This window comes from Triticum aestivum, chromosome 5A (genome assembly GCF_018294505.1).
Source record: "Triticum aestivum cultivar Chinese Spring chromosome 5A, IWGSC CS RefSeq v2.1, whole genome shotgun sequence".
Classification (NCBI taxonomy): domain Eukaryota; kingdom Viridiplantae; phylum Streptophyta; class Magnoliopsida; order Poales; family Poaceae; genus Triticum; species Triticum aestivum.
The window spans coordinates 688,151,165-688,164,006 of NC_057806.1; the positions used below are offsets into that span (position 1 = coordinate 688,151,165).

General features: G+C 40.2%; 1 long non-coding RNA gene across 1 annotated transcript; it reads right to left on the minus strand.

Moving 5' to 3' along the window:
- Window positions 1-3,871: 3,871 nt before the first annotated feature.
- LOC123106014 (uncharacterized) lies at window positions 3,872-11,737 on the minus strand. Its single transcript, XR_006451171.1, has 9 exons — window positions 11,560-11,737; window positions 10,819-10,951; window positions 10,470-10,574; window positions 10,116-10,373; window positions 9,973-10,032; window positions 9,367-9,849; window positions 8,779-9,268; window positions 4,730-4,880; window positions 3,872-4,196 (listed from the first exon to the last, which is right to left on the minus strand). It is a non-coding gene; the product is annotated as an uncharacterized lncRNA (long non-coding RNA).
- Window positions 11,738-12,842: the final 1,105 nt, after the last annotated feature.

Here is a 12,842-nt window from a genome sequence, read left to right on the forward strand (position 1 = left end):
GAGAAAGATATCGGAAGCTGAAATTTCCACCATACTTGCTAATTATACTTTTAAGGGTGGAATACCAATGAAACTAGGAGATCCCGGTGTACCCACTGTACCATGCTCTATCAAAAGAAACTATGTTAAAACTGCTTTATGTGATCTTGGAGCCGGTGTTAGTGTTATGCCTCTCTCTTTATATCATAGACTTGATTTGAATAAGTTGACACCTACTGAAATATCTTTGCAAATGGCTGATAAATCAACTGCTATACCTGTCGGTATTTATGAGGATGTGCCTGTTGTAGTTGCAAACGTTACTATTTTAATGGACTTTGTTATTCTTGATATTCCGGAGGACGATAGTATGTCTATTATTCTTGGAAGACCCTTTTTGAATACTGCAGGGGCTGTTATTGATTGCACTAAAGGCAATGTCACTTTTCATGTTAATGGTAATGAGCATGCGGTACACTTTGCGAAGGAACAACCTCAAGTCCACAGTATCAATTCTATTGGAAAATTTTCATCGATTATATTTGGAGGTTTTGAATTTCCTCTTCCTACTGTCAAGAAGAAATATGATATTCTTATTATTGGGGATGTGCATATCCCCATTGAGGTAACATAGTGTTATTCGAAATTTCTCCGGTTCCATGTTATTCGGAATGAGTTCGTTAACAAGACTTGATCAACCTTGTTAGTGGATTCCTTTTGATGAGCATGAGATGGATGAAACTAGAAGGCACAACCTTCTGTACCCCACTTTTACTTTCTGTTATTTATATTAAATAAAATAAAATAAATATTTTTCTGTCTGTTATCTGACTATCCGTGCAATATAAAAATACCCCAAAAATAAATGTTCTCCAAATGCCCTGAAATTTAAATATGATTTTTTCTGGAATATTTGAGAATATTTGGCACTCAGAACACAGCAGGGGGGTCAACCACCTGCCCACGAGGGTGGAGGGTGCGCCCTACCCCCCTGGGCAGCCCCCTGCCTCGTGGGCCCACGGTGGCCCTCCTCCACTTATCCTTTCACCCACACACTTCTTCTTCCTCCCACAAACATGAATATCCAGCTCAAGCACGAGTTCTAGTTCATTTTGCTGCCATTTTTGATGTCCCTGCTTAAAGCACCTCTCACAAAACTACTTGGGGAGATTGTTCCTTGGTATGTGACTCCTCCATTGGTCCAATTAGTTTTATTCTAGTGTTTTATTCAATGCAAATTTTTGCTGCTTAGGTGACCCTGTTCTTGAGCTTGCATGTCAAATTTATATGGTCAAAAGTAGTTTTGACGCATGATATAGGCCCTAGGCACTTGTAGGAGTAGTTGTTATCAATGTTATTGAGTTTGGTTTACTTTTATTTTGAAGTTACTAAAAAAATTCAGAATTTTTTAGAGAAAGAAAAATGCTTAGGAAAATGTTCCAAGGTGGTTCCTCAAGGAAGCAAGGACTCAAGCTTGCAATGCGTGATGCTGATGATGAGCCACCAAGAGACGCCCCAGTGCGTCCTTGTGAATGGCCTTCTGAGAACTCTATGGATCGAGCGGGAATTAAGGAAGAATTTAACGCATATTTGCGTAACGCTGACCTTGTGAGCTTCGAGGAAGAGAAGTGCAGCCAGTATCACAATCTCACTAGTTCCTTTGTGAGGAGGTTTGAATTTTCATCTTCACGTAATTCTCCAACTGTCCTGTTTGATCTTTATCAAAATTCTCATACTATGGACTTAGAGGATTTTACCACTGCTTGCAAACTTCCACAATGGGGTAGTATAAGGGATCCTCGCAAATCTGAATTTAGAGATTTTCTTGCTAGCATAACTGTGGGAGAATCTAGAGATATTACACAGGCTACCATAGGCAGCATTCACTTTCCTACTATACATTATTTTGCTCTCTTCATAGGTAGATGCATCAATGGTAAAGATGAGGCATGTCACATGTGTGTCCCTGACCTCAGTATTCTTAGGAGTGTTGTGTTAGGAGATAAATCTTATAATTTGGGAGCCATTGTTGCACGTAGGTTGCATCTTAATAGATTTAATGGAGATTTCTTTGGAGGAATTTATGCAACCCTCATAGCTAATTTTCTTGGTATAGCCATACGCGAAGATGATATTGAATTACCCCCTGCTTACCTAGACTTTAATGCTATGGTTCACCACCAGTTTGTCGAGATAAATGAATCACCTCTCCAGTATCGACTAATCTTTAACAGACACCGTGTTGTCCATATTACTCTCTCTGCTCCTACCTTCTTTGATCATCAGGCAAAAGGAATATATGTTATTATCAGAGAGGAGGCAGATGAGTACGAGAGGAGAGCGGAGGCCGATCGTCGCCACGCTGCAGCTCAGGAGGCGATAGCCGCTGCATCTCAGTACGACCCCAGCTATTATTATGGATATCCATCAGGCCAGCCGTGGCTATAGAATAACTTAGGCCAAAAGCCTAAACTTGGGAGAGTACGTATTTCCCACCGACATTACATTTACTAGTAAAAGTGCATGTGCAATGCACGCCTCCATGTATTCCAAATAAAAGATGTAATAATACCAACGTGGTGTATTCTTTGTCCAAAACATTAGTTTTAATTTATTGACCATCAAATTAAGTCACGGTGATAGATACAAGAAATATAAAATAGAACCGATGTGTTTGAATTTGCTAACATGTTACACCATTATGCCGTTTCATTTTTTAGTTGGTTTGAAATTAAAAGGAAACGACATATGCACACGTATACACATACCTTTTTTCTTTTAGATATGAAACAATAGAAAAAACGTATATATACAAAAATGTAAGGTTCACTTACACATGAACCCATTGGCCTAGCCCAACAGGCCTGGCCTACTACATCACACGCATCGCACCTATTCGGTTACTCCCCCGTTCTGCGCTGCCCCTCCTCACCCGATCCCCTCTGCTCTAGCTCTCGTCGTCCTCTCTCATATCGACGCCCAAATTCCTTCGCACTTAAATCTAGCCACAGGAGTCAGCAATACCGACCGCCGCCTCCTCGCCCTCCCGTCATCGGCTACCACCTGCGCCACCCTCCACTGCAGCGTCCTACCTCTCAGGTTGTGTTGCTATGTCTGAACCCTATCCTGTCGCCGGTCTCTACCTCTCAGCGAGAAGCCGTTGCTCGCCCTTCGGTCGACAATTGTAGATGGCTGCACCCCCGCCTGAGAACTTATATGACGATCGAGGTCCATGGGATACCAGCAGTCGGTCTCGACCTCTCTGTGTGAGGGCAGGTATTGTTCTGAAATTAAGTTAACATTCTGAAATTTCAGTTTGTGAAAGTGCAATATCTGTTCGCCTCTCTCACTACTGCGCCACCATCCACTTCGCGTTCCCGCCATCCCGAGCCTTGGCCCGAGCCCCTGACACTGATGCCGACCACGACGTCATAGAGGAGTACCTCTGGCTCCTTCCCAAGCGCCTTGGGAGTGGAGATCAGGTGAACCCCTGCCGCCCGATGATCCATCAGGGAGCAAGGGTCTCGAAGATGGCAAAGCATATAGGGGTAGCAGGAGAAAAGTACTCCTTGTATATGAATTTTAAAGTTTCTGTTGTGTGCGTGTTGGTTGTTTCTATGCCATGGAGAATTACTGAAGATATATGCAATGAAAATGGTAATTCTTGGCAAAGTGTGGTTGTGGGGTTGGTTCGAAGCATAGGAATGAAAATGGCATTTTTTCTTTGTTGAATTGTTTAATGGTGCTATACTATGAAAACAAATATATAGAAGTGATTCTTTCTTTACGCGCAATTTGCGCGATGTATGGTGCATATTCAGTGGAACATGACACAAAGCAGTTTGCCCAGTTTGCATTTTACTCTCACACACAGTAGTTTGACAGGCTTGGCATTTATAGGCAGATCATAAGAGCACACGGCTGGCATTTTCTTTTACATGAAAGAGAAAGCTTCCTTGCAACATACTGTTAAAACATATCACAATATATTCCAAGACAAGCTCCTTCGTGTCATTGGACATGTCATCTAACCAGAAACGAATGACATCTGCATAGCTAAACTATGCACTACAGGATTACACTCTATATACCGTTGACAGGCATCCTGACACTACGTAGAGAAGCAAGTTTCTTGTTTACTTTGTCGAATAGGAAACACAGAGACTGACCGGCGCTTGAATCTACAGAGACTGAAATAGTGCAGCTTTGGACTCTTCCTGTAGAAATCATGCAAGAATCAAATTATAAGTATCAAATGGACTAGTCACTGGAAATTATTGACTAATATCTAAATGAATTACAGGGCATGGACATAATCACAGTTTCAAACAAAAGATAAATAATATATGTCAGAGAAGAAGGTTCTGTTCATGGCAAGGCAAAGGAAAACAAATTCAACTTTGTCAAAGAAAAGGTAAAGCAAGGCATGTACCAAAACTAAAACAAAGTCATTCTTCTTATGATTAGAGTAAATGCATTTGGCGGCAATAGAAAAGTGAGATCTTAAAGTATGACCCAGAATGCACCCTTGACATGAGTGTCAGAATCTTTGATGGGTAGCAAAAGTTATTAGCATAGCAAAAGATAATCAAACTAAAGATTTTGCATTGAGCAAACAAGGTGTTGAACCTATACATGCAACACATAGGCTTAATTATGCTACTTTGATATCACAAATTTACAGCTAGATAAAGGAACAGAAAATGCATGGTGTTATTCAAATGATTCAAAAACACTAATGAGTTATTACCTCTGTTGGTCATTGTTGAACAGCAGTCCATCTATGTTACATTTATCACATCAAAACATCCTTATAGACAATATTTTTAGTACTTTTCCCTGATGGGTCGATATCCTTGTTTGGCTTGGCAAGTATTCTTGTCGTTTGCCTTGATATCCCTCTAGACAAAGCAACATAAAGTTGACCGTGAGAAAATACAGGTTCTGGAAGGTAGATGCCAACATTTGGAATTGTTTGACCGTGAGCTTTATTGATTGTCATTGCAAAGCTAAGACGAATAGGAAATTGCTTTCTTGTGAATTTAAATGGAAGCACATCATCCTCAGAAGGGTACAAAGGAATTCATGGAAGAAAATTTTGTTTTCCAGAATGTTGTCCTCCAATAATCTCTGCATCAATAACATTATCTTGAAATGCCCTAATAATGAGCCTCGTGCCATTGCATAGCCCATTAGATGGATCTAAATTTCGAAGCAAGATGACCGGACAATTGATCTTCAATCTAAGAACATGTGGAGGTAGGCCATTAGGTGTGAGAGAATTTAGGTATTCAGGTGGGTAGTGATTGTGTGTATCATCCACTGCTGAGTCAAAACTGTAGTATATTTTTTCTTCTCCAGGAAATTGGTCTATAAGCATTGCATTTAGTTCATCCACATATTCATTTTTAGTGGAAAGAATGGCACGGGAACTTATGTAATATGGTGATGTACCATTCTCATTAAGCGATGGAAATACATCATTGATCAACTTAGTAACAGCCGCTTTTGAATTTGTGTAACCTATAACTATCTCTTCAGGCAGCCGCACATAGTCTTCACCAATTGATTCTTCAGTACCATTTCCAATTCTCAAAAGAAAATCAGAGAACCATGAATCAGATTTTGCTCTCATATTGTGTTTGAGTTTTATTTGTATCATATCCTCCCAGAGATAAGATTTTTTAAGTGTGGCATTAACAATTTGTGCTCTGGTGCCACGCCTCACCACAGGGAGGACTTGCCTGAAATCACCCCAAAACACTATTGTCTTTCCTCCAAATGGTGATGCACAACCTGTAATATCTTGAAGAGTTCTATCAAGTGCCTCAACGGCTTGTCGTTTTGTCATGGCAACTTCATCCCAAATTATCAAAGATGATCTTTGAAGTAATTCTGCTGTTCCACTTTGCTTAGTGAAGTTGCACATAGTGTCTTCTTGAATATTTATTGGTATTTTAAATCTGGAATGGGCAGTCCTGCCACCGGGCATAATAGAAGCCGCGATGCCTGATGTTGCTGTTGTGATGGCTATTAGTCCCATGGACCGCACTTTAGCCAGCAAGGCTTTATAAAGGTATGTCTTCCGTGTGCCTCCTGGACCATCAATGAAGAAGACCTTACCCTTCTTTTGTGTAACATGGTTCATTATGTCATCAAAAGCAAGCTGTTGTTCATTGTTCAAAGTTTCACACAATTGTAAGTCTTCTTTATCAACTAAAATAGACATCTCTTCAGTTAATTCTCTCTGCTCTCAGCTTTCCAAATCACCAGCATCCAATAGATCAGGAAGATCAAAGCTCTGGATGTCCTTACCCATAGAGTATAGCAAATCTCCAATACCTCTAAGCACTCTCTGCTCAATTGCTTCATTACTTATGCTCTCCCTACGAAAATCATCAGACATGGCTTCAAAGTGCTTGTCCCGCAGTGCACGAACATGTGTTACCTCACAGAACGCCAAAAATGTAGCAAAAAGCCTCCTAAGTGCATAAGGCATTTGAAATGTTGCAGCTTCCCTAAGACAATCAGAAATACTACTGTCTGCTTCAATGAGACCCCTTCTCTCTGCAGCCTCTCTAAAAGTGGAACAAACTACGCCTTCAACAGTACGTGAATCCTCAAAAGATGTAGCCCCCCTGACATGGTTTAGCAATACCCTCAAGTAATATCTCTCGCCCTCTGCAGGGTGAGCAGCCACAAGTCCACCTATTTGAATCCTCTGTGTACGACGTCTCCATGTTTTGTGGTTTCTTTGCCATACATTAAATTCAGGAAATTCCTTATATAAAAAATTTTTGGCATAGCTATCAATGGAGTTCATTTTGAAATACTCAGTTAGCATTGTCTTGGAAGATGAATTTCTATTTATCACATTCCCCAAATTATCAGAATCTTTATAGTGCACAATATGCATATTTGGCAAGTGAACCTGTAATGGTAAAACAGGAGGAGACATCTCGCTGAGATTAAAAGAATAAATCCTCCATATTGCTTCTGGAGGTGATATAAACTCTATATTCATGAATTTCATTAATAATTTCATCTCCTGCGGCTTCTAGGATAAAAGAGGCACGATCATGGCCTTTGTATATGTACTTGAATAAATACTTAACAACCTTAATGCTGGAGCAAACTTCAATATTGATATGACAATTGTATCTCATAGGTAAGTACGGATTTTATGGCACAACCCATCTGTTATCTAAAATAGCTCCCCTAATGCGCACTTGGTGACCATCATCCCTGCGTCTATAGATCGGATATGAGTCCTCTCCTTGCAACGTAACCTCCGAGAACGGGCGGGGATAGTGGTATTTACAATTTCCGTCTTGTATGCATGAATTTTAACTATTGATAACACCACACGGACCATGCATCATGTGTTTAATAACTAAATCATGCAGCACAGGGTACTTATCCTTATCAGGAATTTCAGTGGATATAATATGGTCATACTGGTCAGGGCTGTTTATTTTGTAACTTGACTTCAGGATTATCAAGAAATGTGCATGAGGCAGTCCCCTTTTTTGAAATTCAATCACATACACGTAAGCAGCAACCTCACCAAAGAATTTCTTCTTGAATAGAAGCTTTTTCAGATCCTCTAATTTTGCCTTAATGACCCGTGCTACCAAGTCTGGTCGGTCTTGTGCTGATTGGCCTGGTGAGAGTTCTTTTATTATCTCTTCCCAACTTGGGTTGCACGTCATTGTTAAAAATAAATCTGGCTTTCCAAACCGTTGGACCAAAGCCATAGCATCTAGATACCTTCGGCGCATGTCCCTTGGACCTCCAATGAAAGAGGCAGGGAGCACAATGCGCTTGCCAATCATGCATGCACGTGTCTCACCAGCAATAACACTATCAACCAGCCCTTGATATAGATCTGCTCGTATGAGAATTTGAGTTGCTGGTTTTAAGTAGAATGCCAATCTTATTGATTCAATCTTTATGTACATATCAACAATATATTGTTGAGTGAGTCGTTTTCCAAAAAGTAACACATTAAATTCTTTGGTTTGAATTTGTAGTTTGAAACAATAATATTCCCTTGGTGAAACACAAGAACCAGAGTTGTACTCTTGCCCTATACAATGAAATTTGATTTAGATATAAATATATAAAACAATTAAAACTGACAACACCATCAAAATATGACAAAACTAACCTTCTTCCTCGAGGTCATTTACTCGATGTCTACTAACACAAATATTAGAATTTGTTCCCGCTTTCGGTATATTCAAGTTCCATCCAACTTCCCCCCCCCCCCCCCCCCCCCCCCCCCCCCCCGCGGAAAGAAAAGTGGGTATGATAGTGGATCATAACAGCCTTGGTATGCTTTTATGGATTGTGGCTTAACTCCTGTCAAAGTGACCTTGAGGATTATTTCCCTCTACCCAAATCGCTGCTACTTGGGACGTAGTAGGCGTATTATATACTCGTTGATCTAAACAAATGTATGTGTTCAGCTCAATCCGATATTCATCAAGTTTTGGCACTGAACCAAGGCTTCGAAATATCTGGGCATAAGGATTATGTGAAAGTATGTGCATCAATTTGCGGATAAGAACTTTATCAAGATTAGGAGAGTATCGGAATCTATGTTGCAAATCAACATCCGTGTCATAAAAATACAATTTTAGATGCTTGGGTCCATCCCCTGTTGGAACCAATTGGTCAATCCCGTGGTAAATCTGACCTTGTGCACGGAAAGTGTAATCTCCAGACCTTTTATTGCAATATCGTTGATCCAGCATAACCCCAAGAGAGGTAAAAGAAAAGTGTGAATTGAAGTACCTTATGTTATCTTGGAAATATCTTGCTTCCGGATCTTGACTTGTGTACAATCGATGCATTTCTTCAGGAACAATGGAGTTACTATCTTGACCTTGCCACCCATGCAACAAAAAGTTGGTTTCTCGTATTGAAACCTTTTTGCGGTGCAATGTCTGCAATTGGGTACTGGCTCCAAAACATGATGACCACTTGGTAAATTTTTATATATGTGGTCATACGGATCAACTTGTGTTTCGCAAATAGCATGGTCTGCTTCTTGATATGATTCATATTCAGAACATGTCCATTGTTATTTGGAAGTGAGAAAATAGTATAATAGTTACCTCGATACCAATATCTGTTTTTTTTCTCCATTTGACAAGATATATACTAAAATACTTACCTCCTTCGCCGAATAAACAGCTATCACAATCTTCATCATCGCCTTCAAGCATATATTTGGTTTGCCCATATTCACCTATTATATCATCTCCAATTTCCCCAATTTTATCTGTTGATTATTAAATCAATTTAGCAAATTATTTATCATAATTAATACTTATGAGGAAAGTAAATTAGAAAATCATTGTCATTTGGTGCTGAAATTACCTTGGATAGCAGGAAAAAAATCAGTTGGCATGTAGATTGTGTCTTCAGATTCATGATCATTATGCTCTTGAATTTCCATAGGCATATGTTGATGAACCAAGTTGTCAGTCTGTCCAGTTACATTATGTGTATTACAACTTGCCTTGTCAGTTGTATCATGTGCGTTACTACAACCCACTCCATGAGAATTTCTTCTTTTCTTATAGTCACGATTCCTTTGTAAGTATGCTTCTTTTTGTTCAGTTGCCAAGTTTGAGTACCACTTAGTGCCACGTTGTCGCTTACGTCGACTACTGTTTGTCAATGCATTATCTGCAGCTTGATCTTCAAGAGAAATAGAAGGTGCATATACTCCCGATCGACTGACCATCAGTCGAGTTCCATGATCTAGGTGGCACATATTTGTCTGAAGAATAAGGTGCTGGTCCAATTCAGATATGTCTTTACCAGACTTAGATATCCCAAAACTACCAAATGTGGCCACTGCTTTTCACATGATAAAAAAAAAAACACACACACACACACACACAAAATTTAGATTATATTATTATTAGTAATACATCTTAAAATAGATTCTGATGCTAAATACAGTTTTATTTATCAAACCTTGCTTCATTTTTGATGAGCAACCATGCTGATCGACCGCTGAAATGTCCATGCAGCAACCTGAAAAAAGAAGATATTAATTCCTTCACCAAGCACACGTAATGCTAACTAAACTATATTTATTATAAACCTCAACAAAGTACCTTCTGCCACCTGAGAAGAGTCCATAAGCTTGTGTATGTGGTCACTGCAACTCATATTTCTCCGCCCAGGTATGGACTACGCACTGCTGCTACTTCTATAGTTTTCTCTCTTTGCCCGTTTGCACTCGCGATTCCTCTGTAAATAGGTTTCTCTTTGAACTGGTGTCATTTGCAAGTATCTATTCCGATCACGAAAACGCTTACGGTGTATAGGATTTATTGATACATTTCTTTATTCAACAAAATGATTATTTAGCACTGAAAAATTAGCAAAAAGAAGATACATCAAATACAAAGAAAATATAAATATTAATCAATCTTCAGGAACATGATTTGAGTCCAAAGATATAGAACCTTGTTTCGCTTCTAGTGTTGTTGTTGAATTAACCACTGGGGCATTCGTAATATTTTTTAAAGGAGTTCGTTCTTCCAACTGAATGCATCGTTCTCCGTAGTTATCTGCATTCATATGATGAGCATACATAATTGCTCGTATCCTTCATATGATAACCCTATTTCTACTATCTTCTTTTATACTCCCTCCGTTCCAAAATAGATGACTCAACTTTGTACTAATTTTAGTTAAAGTTAGTACAAAGTTGAGTCATCTATTTTGGAACGGAGGGAGTACATCTGAGGAGACCACAAAGGTATCTATAAAATGTGCTTAGAACAGGAAACCATATGATTACAGATTGTGTACCTCTATGTTAGGGGAAGACTTATATACCCGGGACTGATGAAGGAGAAGCAAATGGGCTGGTATTCCCAACAGAGTACCGAAACAGAGTCATGCTGGACGGCGAGGTTCATCGTTCGAAGTTGCCAATTCAAATCTGCAAGTTTAGTTTAAACAAGGTTATTCCATAAATTAAAACTAAAGGCATGAATTTCGCAAAGCTAATGCTTTGACTGACAATATTACTCGTTATGAGACGATATGTACTGACCGAACTGAAAGTTTAGTTCAGTTTAGATCTGATCAAATTACAGAGCTGCAGTTTTTTAGTCTATAATCTCATCAAAAAATAAAGAGAACATCATATGTAAGTTTCTCAAATGAGTATAAATTCTGAATAAATCAAAACATTATATTAGGAACCAAGAACCAACTAACAAGAATATGAAAGCATGAATATGACCATTCCGCTTATACATCAGATTCTGGTATGCAGATCCACAACCATACATTAATCCTTTCGCTTCCGCTGGTCTACATATATTCATAACAGCTTGGGCAAATACACAAACACCTTATGTGCACAAAAAATGCATACCCTCCACAAGGGACAGAAAATGTCATCATTTTGTTTAGATTTGTAATATGGTGAGAATAGATAGTTCTTTGCAAGAAGCATGAACTTACACGATAATCTCATATGAGAAAAAGATCAAGAAAATCGGAACCAGCGTGAAAAGAAAAATAGATATGCAACGGACTCACCTGTACGTTAGGGCACTTCCGCTCCTCCCAGCCTAGATCCCACGAGTTGCAAGCACTCAAAAGAAGATGGAAACCAAATCGGAGTAGACAGCAGGTGGAGGCGGCGGTGGGGTGTGGGCTGCGGAGTGGATGGAGATGCTGCTGTTTGGCGCGCTCGCTAGTGTTGGCTCCCAGCCGGTTTCGCGCGTGGGGTGATTTTGATTTTCTAATCAGAGAGAGTCACGTGAGGAGTCATCACGAAGGTGCGAGCAAATTCCACACAGGTGGGAAATGGTAAGAGGTGGGCGAGTCCATCAAAGATGGGCCGTTGGATCTGGTAAGTTAGCGTGCGATGGAGGGTGGATGTTAACACAGAGGAAGAGATCGACGGTTGGAATTGATTTCATCTCTCTCTGGCGGGAAAGACTGTAGCCGAGGTGGTAAATCCAAATTTTGAACTGGTACACTATAGGGATAGAGATGTTCACACACTGATTGCTAGATGTCGGTGCTCATACTTTTTCATTTGTATCATCCATGCTAGTTTATTTCCTTTTTAGGCTTTCTTCTTGTGTGTTTAATAAACCTTAAGAAAAACCAAAAAAATTAGTTCACTACTAGGGGAAAACCTTATACACAGAACTTTAGAAGTAGCGCGGGGTCAAAGAAGCACGCTGGTGCTAAGTAGCAGTAGCGCGCATGTGCAAACAGCGCTGCAGATAAAGTTTTAGCAGTAGCGCGTCTTGTTCTAAACACGTTACTACTAAAATTCCCACGGCTTAGCCAATAAGCTACACATAGTAGTAGCGACCTATATCGAACCGCGCTACCGCTATTTTCTTTGTAGCAGCGCGTTTTAATCTAAACTCGCTACTGCTAAAGGATATAAAATTAAATGGAAAGCAAATAGAAAGGTAATTGAAAATGAAAGAAATAGAATAAGGTGAAAGGAAAAAAAATAAAATGTGAAGAAAACTTAATGAAAAAGGGGAAAAGGTGAAAGGAGTAGCAGTAGCGTGTATCCCAGAACGCGCTGTATCTAACGTAGCAGTAGCGCGCTTTCTGGAACATGCTACTGCTACTTCTGACTTAACCACGGGGTTCGTCCTTCCCCACGACCACTTCCCCCAAATCCAGCTCTCCACTCTCGCCGCCGCTGTCGCTCGTCGGCCGCCGCGCGCTCTCCGCACACCCTCTACGCCGCCCCGACCCCAGATTCAACGCCACCCCCGCCCCCGACCTCAACGCCGCCCCGGACGCCGCCCCCGACCCCGACCTCGACGCCACCATCCGCCGCGCGCCTG